A 13,032-nucleotide genomic window follows, 5' to 3' on the forward strand; every position below is an offset into this window, starting at 1 on the left:
GAGACTGAAGGCTATTCTTCAAAGTCTTCAATGTGTAGGAGTCCTCATTTGAACTCCAAGAGACACTGCATCTCCCCTAATTTCCTTATTTCCCTCCATTTCTATAATACTGTCTATTCTGCTGTTAAGTTTAACAAAGGTCATTTTTGGTGGATGCTGGATGTCTTTCTTGATTATTCCAGGTCTTCCCTCTGGTTGGAATGTGCCATAAGTGTAAAAAGTATTTCCAAAGTCTGGATTTGAGGCTCTATTAACATGGTGCCTCCAATTGTCAATCCATTGAGTTAAAATAAGTCCATTGTCCAGCCTGTTAAATAGAAATCATTCAGTTGCTTTAATATTTTGAGTCCTGATCCCTGCATATAGATATAGTTTTGCTTAAGTTTCTTTTTCTTACCTCTTGCTAGTTGGACATGGACATACTTCATTCTCTAGCCTCACTGCCTTGGGTAAACCAAAGCCTTTGTTGTTTTCTGTCTAGCTTATCCACCACCCACTTTATTTGACCTTATAAACATGTTTAAATAGATTTCCCAGATAATGACCAGTTTAGCTGACAGCTTCCCGTTTAGATATTACAGTAGGCACAGTGCAAATTAGAGGGCAGAGCAAAAGCACTAAGAATCATGAGACCCTAGATAAATATAGTAGAACCACTTGGCCTCCATGGGACAAGGCTGGGTTCTAACCCCAGTTTACCCACTGACTCAGTGAGTGACTCTGTGAATGCAGAGTAAAACAATCATTGGTTTCATCCACTGGTGACTCAGTCATGTTGATCTCAATAAATGGGGGCCACAGAAGGCGTCTGTGTCACAGAGACACCTCATTTCCATCCTGAATGTTTCACTGTTCCCTGAGCTTGTGCTGAGTTCACTCAGGAAAACAAATATTCCCTTTATGTACATAGAAGGGAGAATGGTGTTCATAGGGGCAATGGGCCTTACACAAAGGTATATGATTTTTATAAGCAATGAGAAGAGTCATTTAAAGGTTAGCAGTGGGCAAAAAAGAAGAGCTGTTTAACCCGATATTAAAAGGCAGCTGTTCCAAGGCGACTTTGTACAACTCAGTGCTACCTTATTTTACTGTGTCCTTCCCCCCCTTGACATCAGCAGTATGCCAGTTCTCAAATGATGGGAGCATTCAGCAAGAGCCTGGTGTTCTGTTCTGTGCCTGACTAGCACATTGCATATTGTAGGTGCTCAGTGAGTGCTGAAAGAATGAGTGAAATGACAAAGGGTTGTGTGTGACACTGCAAATGACTTGTTCACCTTCTTTGACAGCAGCCTTATTTGTTAACTTGATTTTCTAAGTTTCAGAATTGTCAAATATTCTTCAAGTCTTCTTCCTGTTTCTTTTTAAAGTAAGGGTTGATTTAGTCAGCATTTCCTGTTACTGTTTGGGCATCTGATGGGTCCTTCAGATTGCAGAAGATCATACTTTTATGACCTGGGAGGGAAATATTTTGGATAATTTATCACTAGTCTTTATTAAATAAGCCAAGCCTATCCTCCCTCCTTATTCCACAGAAATATATCTCTATGATTTCTGAGTTGGAACAAAGGAATGCAAACTTTTAACATAGAAAGCTGTAAAGCAATTTGATGAGCAGCTAGATTGATTTTTGTTCAAAGTATAGAAAACAAATCTGTTTAATAGAGAAAAAAGTCATTTACAAAACAAATTATAAAAAAGTCAACAAACTCATTTTTTTCATTTTGAAGGAGAACAACTCCAAATAATTTAAAGATATTATTATTGATTAGTTAATAAACCATCACTTTCTGTTATACATTTCCTGTATATGTTTTGTCCCGAGTATATTTATGTTCTCATAAAAAGTGTCCAAGGCAAGCAGGAAAAGCGTTATGTACTCTTTGTTCAGAGGTGGTAACAGCCTCACATGTTGGCCTTGTCATCCAAGGTCACGCAGGTGGCAACTGAACTGAACCTGGAAAGCAGGAATGTAGGGTCAGAGTTCAATACTCTTTCTCTGAGGTAGCAGTAAGTCATATGGCCCAAATAAGAATGGAAGAACAGCTAATAATAATGAGACATTTACAGTAGGGTCTAGTTTAGTGAAAACCCAAATCACCTCCACTATTTTCCTCAGTTGCCTAAAATGTTTTAAAAATCAATCTAGAACTTCTATAAAAGTAAGCACTGGGTCTCCTCTAGATCTCCTACCCAGCCAGTTTCTCACATGCAATAGACCCTTAACACACCCTTCATAAATCTCCATGATATCTTGTTATTATCTCCTCTTACCTCTTCATAAGCATATGACAACTTCAAGGTTAATGTGTGGTGTAACACATGGATTGAGCACAGTAAGGAAGCATAGGCTGAAACAATGGTTATTTGTCTTCTTGAATTCTAGTCCTTCATAAAGAAAAAAGAGACAACCAACAGAACATTTGGAATTGGAGGGACTTTGGAGATGTAACTCTTTGGGTTGAAGCACAAGGATATGGAACACCTGCTGATTGCTCATGGGGAGGCAGGAGTGGTCCCCATAGAATTGATGTCTCCTGATTTCCAGAGCTTTTCCCAGTATACCATGTACTGCCTGCCTGGTATATGTGTATATCTGTGTCTCTATATGTATCTATATTCATATCTATATCCATACTCATAAATATCTTCAAATGGGCTGGTTATTCCTGTCTAAATTTTAGTAACATCATGTCACTGAAATTCAACAAAAAGGGGTAATTTCTTTTTCAAATGGTCTATTATCAATGAAATATATTTTTGATTAGCATTTGACCAGTAATTACCATAAGCAACACAAGAAAATTAATGAAGATTATTATGAAATATTAGTTGGGTATTCACTTTGTAAATCCATCAATCAGTAAGTATTTATTACCACCCTCTAATGTGCTGTAAGGCAGTTTACTAAATGTTGAAGGAAGAAGGACAAAAAGAAATACTAGCCAAAGGCCCTGCCTTTAAGGATCTTGCCATCTGTTTGGAATATTAAGATGTATGTGAAATATGAGGTAGATTCTGAACATCTATTAAATGTAACACTTTGGGCCATGGTGCTACCACCTTGTGGTGTCAGGAAAACCTTTCTGGACAAGGATGTGTTGATGTGTTTAAAGGATCAGTGAAGCTACAGTGGGTCAGCGTTGCAGGAAAAGAGGCAAAATTGAATGCCAATTATTCTAATGATTTTCAAGATTTCTTAAAATGCTTTGAGCAGATCAGTTTTTAACCGCAGACTATTAATTGTGCTGTGTATATATTAACTGTATATAGTCTGGGTCCTGGTGTGACTCTCATAAAACCATATTCTGAAAGGTTCCTGAGACAGCCATTGAAAGCAACAGAACAGTCTCTGGCTGAGGACTAGCATCTCTGCCCAGGAGAGTAGCAGACCCTGCCCTGCTCTGCTCGGATCCCCTCTGTTCCGTGTTACCGTTTTGGTGCACCATTGCCCTGGCTTCTGTGTGATTTTGTTCCTAAACTCACACTTGTGACTCTTTTGCTTACAAGCCTCACACCAGAAGCTCCTTAGGGTTCCCATCTCCTTGCACGGCCCTTAGCTGATGCCTGGCTAAGGAGAGAGAGAGTCCATATCCACTGCCTCCATTTGGAATGAACTCAAAGGTGTAATTCCCAGCTCAGAGTTCTCCTACAGGATCAGGGTGAACTGATCCCTTCATGAACTGATTCCTAATCACATTCCTGCTTAGCTTTCTCCTCCTTTCATCATCTACCTTCCTCTACATCCTTATGAATCAAGTATTTATAATCTGCATCTGGGAAAAGTACTCTAAGATAAGGCATTGTGCTTATCTTCCACCCTGAGCTAAAGTCTGGAAAAGGAAAACAAGGTTAGGGTGGGGGGATAATGCTACCCAGTGTCTTTCTGTTTTCCAGGTTCAGAAAATTCCAATCCATATAATGTCTTCCTCCAATTCCCAGAATAAAACAATAGAAGTATGGAGGTGGTAAACTCTGATAACTTGCCCTGAGTAGAAAATAACAAGCCCTCCCTTCCATCTCCAGCATCCCCAATACAATTTGTGTTCATAATAGCAATTTGGAGATAATGATGACCAAAAGCATAATCATAATCACAGCCCTATATCAGTGCTCTGTACCCACACATCCTCTTGCTCACCCCAACAATGTTTATCAGAAGACAGCTTGCCAAAAAGAAAACCACCCTGGGGGCGGGGCACAGAGTTCCAGGAGCCAGCCCATCAAGAAGGCATTTGTGACTTTTCAGGGCGTGGGGGTGAAGTGGAACAAAAGTAGTGTCTGTTTGCCTGCGTCACGGAAACACTATTGGGAGAAATTGCTCCTGATTGGCCAGTGCCAGTTGGTGGAGCCCAGAATTTTAAGGCTAAGTGACTGCCCATCAGGAAGGATATCCGCATGATGAACCCTTCACGGTGACTCCCCCTCTGATTTGTTTCAAAAAGATTGCCAATCTGTGATAGCCTGCACTCATGTGATGATTACTGTGTTGTGTATCTGCTGACACTAATCACATACAGACTTTCCAAAGTTCAACAGCTTTATAGTGTTTCAAAATGAATATGAAGAGCACTTCTGGGAAGAGAAAGTCAACTACTGTGACATGTGGATCAAATCTGATGATTCATCTGAACCTGATCAGCTGAATCTTTACTTTCTTTATGCCCTTCCAATCCCTTAAGAAATAAGAATCATTGTCCTATTGTCTGGTTACTTACACTGTACCTGTACAATAAGGTGAGTTTAAATCCCATGACTTTTCACTTAGCGAGGAAACACTCAGTCTCAATGAGGATTACTAATGTTAACTAATGAGGACTGAATGCTTTGTACAAAAAGTCATATGAGAAGGAATGTCACCCTAAAATGCATTGAATGCCTTGATAAAATTAAAACATACTAAGTTTACCACTGCCCTCATCCCCCATTCCAGCGGAAAATATATTACAGTAAACAAGGTTATTTTGATATAATTAGTTCTTGTGATGGTTACTGAAGGATGACTGGTAGGGCTTTGTAATCACAACTGAAGAGAACTCATCAAATTATAGTTAAAGAAATGAATGAACAAAACATAATGCCATTGATCATCCATTTAAGTCATCATCTTATTTAGCACCTCTCTTTTTAACAATGCTTCCTAAAATGTTATTTACACAAAAAGTTTTTAAAAGATTCTTCTAAGTAAAGATGAAATTTGGTTTAGCCAGAGTTCTTTTGTTTGTTTGTTTGTTTGGTACTGGGGACTGAACTCAGGACCTGGCGCTTGCAAAGCAGGGGCCACACCACTGAGCTAAATCCCCGGCCCTAGCCACTGTCTTGTTGAAAATATTAAACCCGTAAAGTCTATGTTTGTGAGATTTGACAGTTTTAATGTTTCTGACACATATAGGATAGATGCTGTAGATTTGATAAGCTCCATAGGGCAGCTATCGGATGTCCAACCAAAGAGAGGCTACATTTCCTGTGTGTTTCTTCTCATCTATAAGGAAACCTCAGGTGAGTAGGTGACCCAAACACTGGGAAGACAAATAAAAGTACAATAGTTACTTAAGATTAATCATGATTTTCTTCACAACTCATGTAAAAAAGGAGTGAAGACCTGACAAAACAAAGGGAAAAATAGCCAGTGGCTGAGAAATCAACATCTGCTTCAGCAACCTATCCAGAAACACAGCTTATTCTACAGCAGTGATAGATGTGTTTGAGGAGTTGAGGAAACTTCTATAACAGTGGCTAATTCTTGTCAGTAAAAAAGCAGAGACCATTAAAATGTGATTGAACAATGAACACTGTCATCTTCCACAAATTATCTCACTCATGAATCTTTTGACAAGTTCAACCTTATTCCTTTGGGTTATTTTATTCAGGATCAAAGTATCCACTAAAGCACATGCATAATTTTAGAATGGGATAGCACAGCAAACTGACACTTTAGGATATTTCATTTGGTAACTGTGTTCTAAGCACCTAGAGGAAAGCACTATGCTAGGTTCCATGGGAGATGCACGAATGCATCACATATAGCCCTTTGTAGTGAGAGTCTATCAAACTGAGGGACTACGTGAATAATGACCATAGTAGAAAGTGATACTGTAAACATGTGGCTGGCTGATAAAGTTCCAAGGTAGCAACTGTAACTTCTGAATGGTGGAGAAAAAGGAGAATGGTGAAGAATGGGGTGTTGTAGTGGGCCTGGAAGGACTCTAAAGTGAAGATACAGGAAAAACATGGACACACAGGAGTTCCACGGGAAAATGGAGAAGCACAGGGAGAAAATGGAAAAATAAAGAGGTCCTATTTACCTGAGGAAAAATGGTGACAATCTGTAATAGATAGGATGAGAAGCAACTCCTAAAAGCTTTTGATACCAGGTTAAGGAATTTGGAATTTACTACAAATACAGAGAGGATCCTTCAAAGGTTTTGGATGAAGGCAGTGACTTCCAATCAGATTTGTTATTAAGGCAATTTTTCCAGTTTTGATGAGAAGTAAATTGAATGGAAGAGGGTGATAATAGACTTTGGCAGTGGTAAAGATATTTATGTGTCTATTAATATTTGAAGGGACTTAGCTAATCACATGGCAATTGTTCATTTTGATAATTGCATGGACCTAGAGAAGAAAAAATTGAAATATACCAGCACAAGTAACATAGTAAGAGTTTAGGTTTATGCACTTCATCTCACTGACATGTCTTAGACACTGAAGTGATGATATAAGGACATTAGGGCCTCTGAGGGGTTCATGGGGGAGCAGAGATTGCCCAACAGTAATATTGACCAGGCTCAGCCTTTGGCCCAGTGCAAGGGGTTTGCCTCAAACTGGGAAGGCCTCTGCATCTCCAGGACTGGATTCCCAACCACTGTCTGTGGTCCCTGGCTTTCCCTGAATTGGCACCCATTGGTGCCCCAAAATGCCCCTGTTCTATATTTTCCCAATGACCCAGAGTATCATTATTCATGTTGTCTGAGGTGATTTATGAAATCTTTATATGATAGATGAGATCTAGTTTCCTTGGGGAGGGCGCTATTTCTCTAGATAGTTTTCTACTAAGGCAGCTACAATTATACATTTTTGCCAGTCATATTTAGGTCCTTATTTTGTACTTTGCAGATTCTTGGCAGCAGATCTAGAATTCTGGAGGTCACTTCCCCGGCTATTTTGACAATTTTTGAGTAGAAGTTCTGGGAGGCATTTATACCAGGACATGGTATATATGATGGATTCTATTTGAGGAGTGAAAGTAGATGTTGCAAAGGCAGAGTTGCTAGTGGCTGGAGTAATGACTGTGAGCCTGGCGATTCACTCACCCGACTAGATAGACTCTCTTATTAACCTGGGTTATCTATGTATCTATGTATGTATGTATCTGTCTTATCTACCAGCATCTCACAATTAAAAGGAAAAGTTGCACCAACAAATGTTAGCAGATATTTATTCAGTAACACAAAGAATCCAAAGAAATAGAGTTGCTAGAGTAGAGAAAAATAAAAAATTACAAAAGTAGAGGAAAACAGCTTGTTCAGAAAACCTGAAAACTTTAAGGTAAACACTTTCATGTTGATAAATTTGACATTAAATATGTTATCTACTGGTGATTTTATGTCTGTGGATTATTAAGTACTGATATAAAGATGAGGAAGGAAAATAATGTAGTGCTAAAAATTAAGTGGTATATTCAGAGGCTCCTTTGGCTTATGAAACATTTCTGTCAACAAGAGTTGACAGTTTGATACAATCAGAAAAGTTTTAGGAAAAAATTAGCATCAAAATGGGAGTATTAGTTTTATATTGCTGCACAAATTTCCACAAACTTAGTGATTTAAAACAGACTTATTACCTACAGTGCTGGAGACCAGAAGTCTGAAATGGGTTTTAATGGGCTATATTCCTTGTGGTTAAGAGAACCAATCTGTTTCCTTCCCTTCTCCATTTTTAAAGTTTGCTTGTATCTTGATTCATTCCTCACTTTCATATTTAAAGCCAGCCATGGTGATCCAGGTTTTCTCCACACTTCTTCACTTTGACACTAACTCTTGTCTCTTCTACACTCAAAGGCCTCTCATGATTACTTTGGTCTACCTAGACAATGCAGGATAAGCTCTCCATCTCAAGGTTGTTCATCACACCCATATAGTCCTTCTTGCCATATAAGATAATATATTCATAGGTTCCAGAAATTACAGTGTAAACTCATTGAGGGGTCCTTATTATGCCTACCACAATGGATTTGCCACATACTCACAGTTTGCATTTGATCTTAGCCCAGTCTGGTGGTCGACTAAAAGCCTATCTTCTCTCTGAAGTTTGCAATGGAAAGACTGGTTTTATTATCTGTGGAAATGACATAGATGGTGGAAATTAATTTGAAAGGTGGAAATAAATATGAAAAGATAGAATGATGGAATGATGGGATGATCACAAAGAAAGAAAGATGAAAATAAATCTAAAAAAATTTAAAAGTTAAGTTGTCACAGATTGAGAAATATTTATTTTCATTTTTTAAACAGTACTAGGGATTGAACCCAGGATCACTGCACAGAGCTACACTCCCAGCCCCTTTTATTTATTTTTTATCTTGAGACAGAGTCTGATTAAGTTGCCTAGATTGAACTTAAAAGTGTGATCCTCCTGCCCCAGCCTTCCAGAGTCCTGGGATTACAGGTGTGCACCATCACATCCAGCTAACATTTATTTCTTTATAAAATAGTATTTCCTTCTTCCTTTCCCTCTCTCTCTCTCTCTTTCTCTTTCCCTCTCTCTCCCTCTCCCTCCCTCCATCGTGCTGGGGATCACACATCTAGGCTAGCGCTCTACCACTGAACTATACTTCAGCCAATTTTTCAATAAATATTTTTCTAATATGCTTTATGCTAAACTTTAAGACAACAACAACAAATTAGAAGAAAACATGAGCCTTACTCTGAGGAGCTACAAATCTTGAAGGCAAAGTACATATGTGAACAATTAAAGTTCGTACATTCATTTGCTTGAAGGAATAGACTTCCCACTGCCCTCCAGATAAACTGCTTTACTCATAGCCTCAAGTGTGTGTTGATATCTTTTCTGAGTTTTCTTCACAGTGTGCCCTGAACCCATATGCCTGTCCTCAGAAGCAATGAATAAGCTGGCTTGGCTGGAGCTGATGGGGGCATATCTTCTTTAAATCAAGATGAGTAAGGCTCCAAATGTTTGTTATAGAAAGGAGCAGTTACCATACTAACGGTTCACTCAGGAATCTCCCGTTTCTCCTGAATTGATGTTTCCAGGTTCGGTGAGTTAAATTACTGAAGTGCTGGTCAGTTCTAATGCTCATAGGTAAGCTTCATTGTGACATCTCCTTGAAGTCACTCACCAATACCCAAGTTCTGTAGGTCTTGTAGATGGCCATAAAAACCAATGGAGGAAAATTCCACCAGGAGAGAAGCTTTTGCCACGTGTAATTTCAGCGTCAGTTCTTGGGTCATGGGTCCATTTGGAAATGCTTCAACTCCAGCCTACTTACATTATCTTGGAGAAACATTTCCATTCTTTACTCTCACTGACCATACCCTTATTCCCCTTTGATGTCAGAAGTCAGCTGAGTTATTCCAGTTTCCTGTCATCAATGCTTCAACAAAGACCTTTAAGTAGAATGTTTAGAACAAGATGTGTACAAACTTGAAAAGAAAACAGGAAAATTGTTCTAAGATGAAAATAAACTGGCCCATGACCAGAAAGACAGTAGGACTGAATAAAAGGATTCTTCCTCCCCTGCTGCCTTTCTATATTCCTAAGAACCTTTCTATCTCCTTGATCATGGATAATTTAAGAAGAAAAATTTACTTCAGATTTTCTTTTTCTGACTCAAATGTAAATGCAAAATTTTTAAAATTTTCCTTCAGAATTATAAAAATGGAACCTGAAATAAAGGGAGTTACAAAAAAACAATAAATTCTAAAAGCAGTTCTTTGAAAATATTTACAAAGCAGAACAAGAGAAAAATAGAAAAGACCATGGCTACCTGAAATGAAAGTAAACAAAGAGAAAAAGAATAAATTCTAGAAACACTTCTTTAAAATATTTATATAATGGAAAAAGAAAAAGGATAGACAAAGAAAAATCCTTCACAATCCTGTTTAAGGTGAAAAACACCAAAAAGTTTAGGAATGAGGGGCTAGAGATACAGCTCAGTGATACAGCACTTGCTTCTACCACTCAAAGCCCTGGTACCACAAAAAAATAGATAAATAAATAAAAAGTAAAAGGAAGGATAAAGTTATGAATGAGAATGGAAACATATATAGATATCAACAAAAATTAAAGTAATTATGAGACAATTCCCCTATGGCAATAAAGTTGAAAACCTAAAACGAACAAATGGACTGGTGAAGTCTTATCAGACCAACCATGAAGTGTAGACAAAATAAAAACACCACTATTTGAAGGCACTGGAAAGGTCAATTCTGGTAGCCGTTTCTGGATTGACACCTAGAAGAAGGAAACAGCATGGGGTTAGCTCCAGCTCACTTCCACCCCCCTTGTATTCTTGAAAGAAGGTTTCAATTTATACCATATAGAGTGGCAAAAACTCTGAAAGAAACCCTCAGCTTTGTTGCCTTACAAAACAAGAGAACTCAAGGCAGCCACAGACATAAGAAAGGAGGATAATCCTTGGAGAAAGTCAGAAAGAAAAATCTTAACTCTGCACATAAACTCAGATCAAATCTCTAGCTGACCCTGGAACACACATAGAGCAGACTCAGGAGAATGCCATCTAAGATTAAAAAAAAGAATTGGGATTTGCAATGCTACACAAGAAATAAGTGCAGTTGGAATCCAATTAAATAAATTGCTTGCTAAAATTAAAATGTTAACAGTCTTTGAGAAGTTATACAGAATGCAGTGTCTGAAACTTAATATGACAATGTTCAAAACACAAACAAAATTATTTGACCCATTCTTAAGAGAAAGAGTGATCCTAAGATTCTTTGATATTGTAATTAAAAGACAAAGATTTAAAGCAGCAATTATATGTTCAGTGATATAAAAGAAATTATTCAAAATTAATGAAAAGAAAATGTCAGCAGAGAAATAAAAACAATAAAAATAATTGAAAACTACAATACTAAGAATTAAAAATTTTCTAATTGAGAATCAGAACCAAATAGCAGGGAAAGAACTAGCAAATTTAAAGACAGATCAATAGAAATTGTACAGTCCAAAGAATGACAAGAAAACAAAAAAACTCAAAAATTTCGCACAGTACTGAAAGGTTTATGTGTGATTGGAGCTTTAAAAAGAGAATAGAGAGAGAATGGGCCTCTCTCAAAATATTTGAAAAAACAGTGTCTGAAGTATTCCCATTTGTCAAAAGTAAAAACTACAAATTAAAAAAAAACAAAAAACAAAAAATCCACACAACTCGACTAAACCCACGCAGAGTGAATACAAGGAAAAAAATGCCAAGGCATCAAACTGCTGAAAAGGAAAGATAAAGAGAAAACCTTGACCACAGCCAGAGGAAAGTGACACATCAAGTACAGGGAAACAATGTTTCCAATGACTTCTGCCCTATCTCCAGAAAATAATCTTCAAAGACACTGCGAAATCTTTAAAATGCCAAAAAACCATCCACCACTTGTCAAGCCAGAAATCTACACCCAGTGAGCATTTCTCTTGAGAATGAAGGCAAAATAAAGATATTTAGAGACTAGAAGAAAACTAATTTGTCATCAGCAAATCTGTTCTTCAGGAACAAACCAAGGATTTTGTTAGACTGAAATGGAATGATATAGGAGATGAATATGATCTTTAGGGATGAGTGAGAAATAACAGAAATGGTGAATATCTGGAAAACAAGAAAAATTTTCTTCTAATTTTTAGGAAAGACATAACTATTTAGAACAAAAATTACACTTCAGCACTGCCTTATAATGTATGTAATATAAATATTACACACTGAAATATATACAATGACCATGGCAATGTACAGAGTGGAGGAAAACTGCCTTCAACAGTTGCAACATACCATATTGACTCGAAAGGACTCTGATGTATTAATAATATGTATTTTAATTGGTAGTGATCAATTAAATATTATAATAAGGCAAACCACTATAGCTAAGAAGCTCATAAACTGAAGTAGAATTCTAGAAAGACATATCCAAAATAACAAGTCTAGATAAAAAAACTTGAATAGTAATCCAGGTGTGGTGGCGCACGCCTGTAACTCCAGCACTGGGGAGGCTGGGGCAGGAGGATCACTGTGAATTTGAGGCCAGCCTGGGTGATACAGTGAGTTCAGGGCCAGCCTGAACTACAAAGGGAGACCCTGCCTCAAAAAAAGAAAAAAAGAAAAAAAACTTGAATAGAAAGTTTACTAGGAGGTTACTGTATTAAGAGAGAGATTAAAGTTTTCCATTAAAATGTTGCCAGGGCTAAATGGTTTCACAGTGGATTTCTAACAAGCCTATTTTTAAAAAGGAGATAATTCCAATACTATTTACTTTCTTCCACACCGAAGCAACAGAAGGAAATCTCCCCCATCTGTTTCCTACCTCAGCACAGCTTCTGCACAGTTGATTTCAGGGTTTGCCACATATCTTTTGGGGCTCATTTCTGACCTTTCTTGTGCAGGCTCTCCTTTCTTGGTGTTTTGAGGATCCATGTACTCACCTCACCCTACCCTAATATTCTCACGATAATTAGCATTTGGAGGTACAGCAGTCACTCACCTGATACCTCATTTTTGAGAAGTTGTTGCTGTTGGATTAAGTGATTGCACCATTTGCCATGAAGGAATGGAAGAGGGGAAAGAGCAGAGGAGATTAATATGCACCAGTAGCCTACTGTGTGCTGGCAAATCCACCTAGTATTCTCTACCTCCCCTAGGGGGCAGTAGCATTATTCCTGCCTTTATAGATATAGAAACTGAAGGTCAGAAGGGCTTAAACAAAACACAGGACAAACACAAGTCCCACCTACTGGGAGGTCCTACAGTTAATGAATAACAGGTCTAAAACTGGAAACTACAGCTTCAGACCAATCTGG

General features: G+C 37.9%; 1 long non-coding RNA gene across 1 annotated transcript; it reads right to left on the reverse strand.

The window, feature by feature from the left end:
• Positions 1-1,820: 1,820 nt before the first annotated feature.
• LOC110350085 (uncharacterized) lies at positions 1,821-9,285 on the reverse strand. The gene is made up of 3 exons (XR_002396382.1): positions 9,216-9,285; positions 8,246-8,334; positions 1,821-1,954 (listed from the first exon to the last, which is right to left on the reverse strand). It is a non-coding gene; the product is annotated as an uncharacterized LOC110350085 (long non-coding RNA).
• Positions 9,286-13,032: the final 3,747 nt, after the last annotated feature.

Source organism: Heterocephalus glaber, unplaced genomic scaffold, assembly GCF_053883595.1.
Source record: "Heterocephalus glaber isolate CG9 unplaced genomic scaffold, H.glaber_assembly_v1.0 deba00001538, whole genome shotgun sequence".
NCBI classification, from domain to species: domain Eukaryota; kingdom Metazoa; phylum Chordata; class Mammalia; order Rodentia; family Bathyergidae; genus Heterocephalus; species Heterocephalus glaber.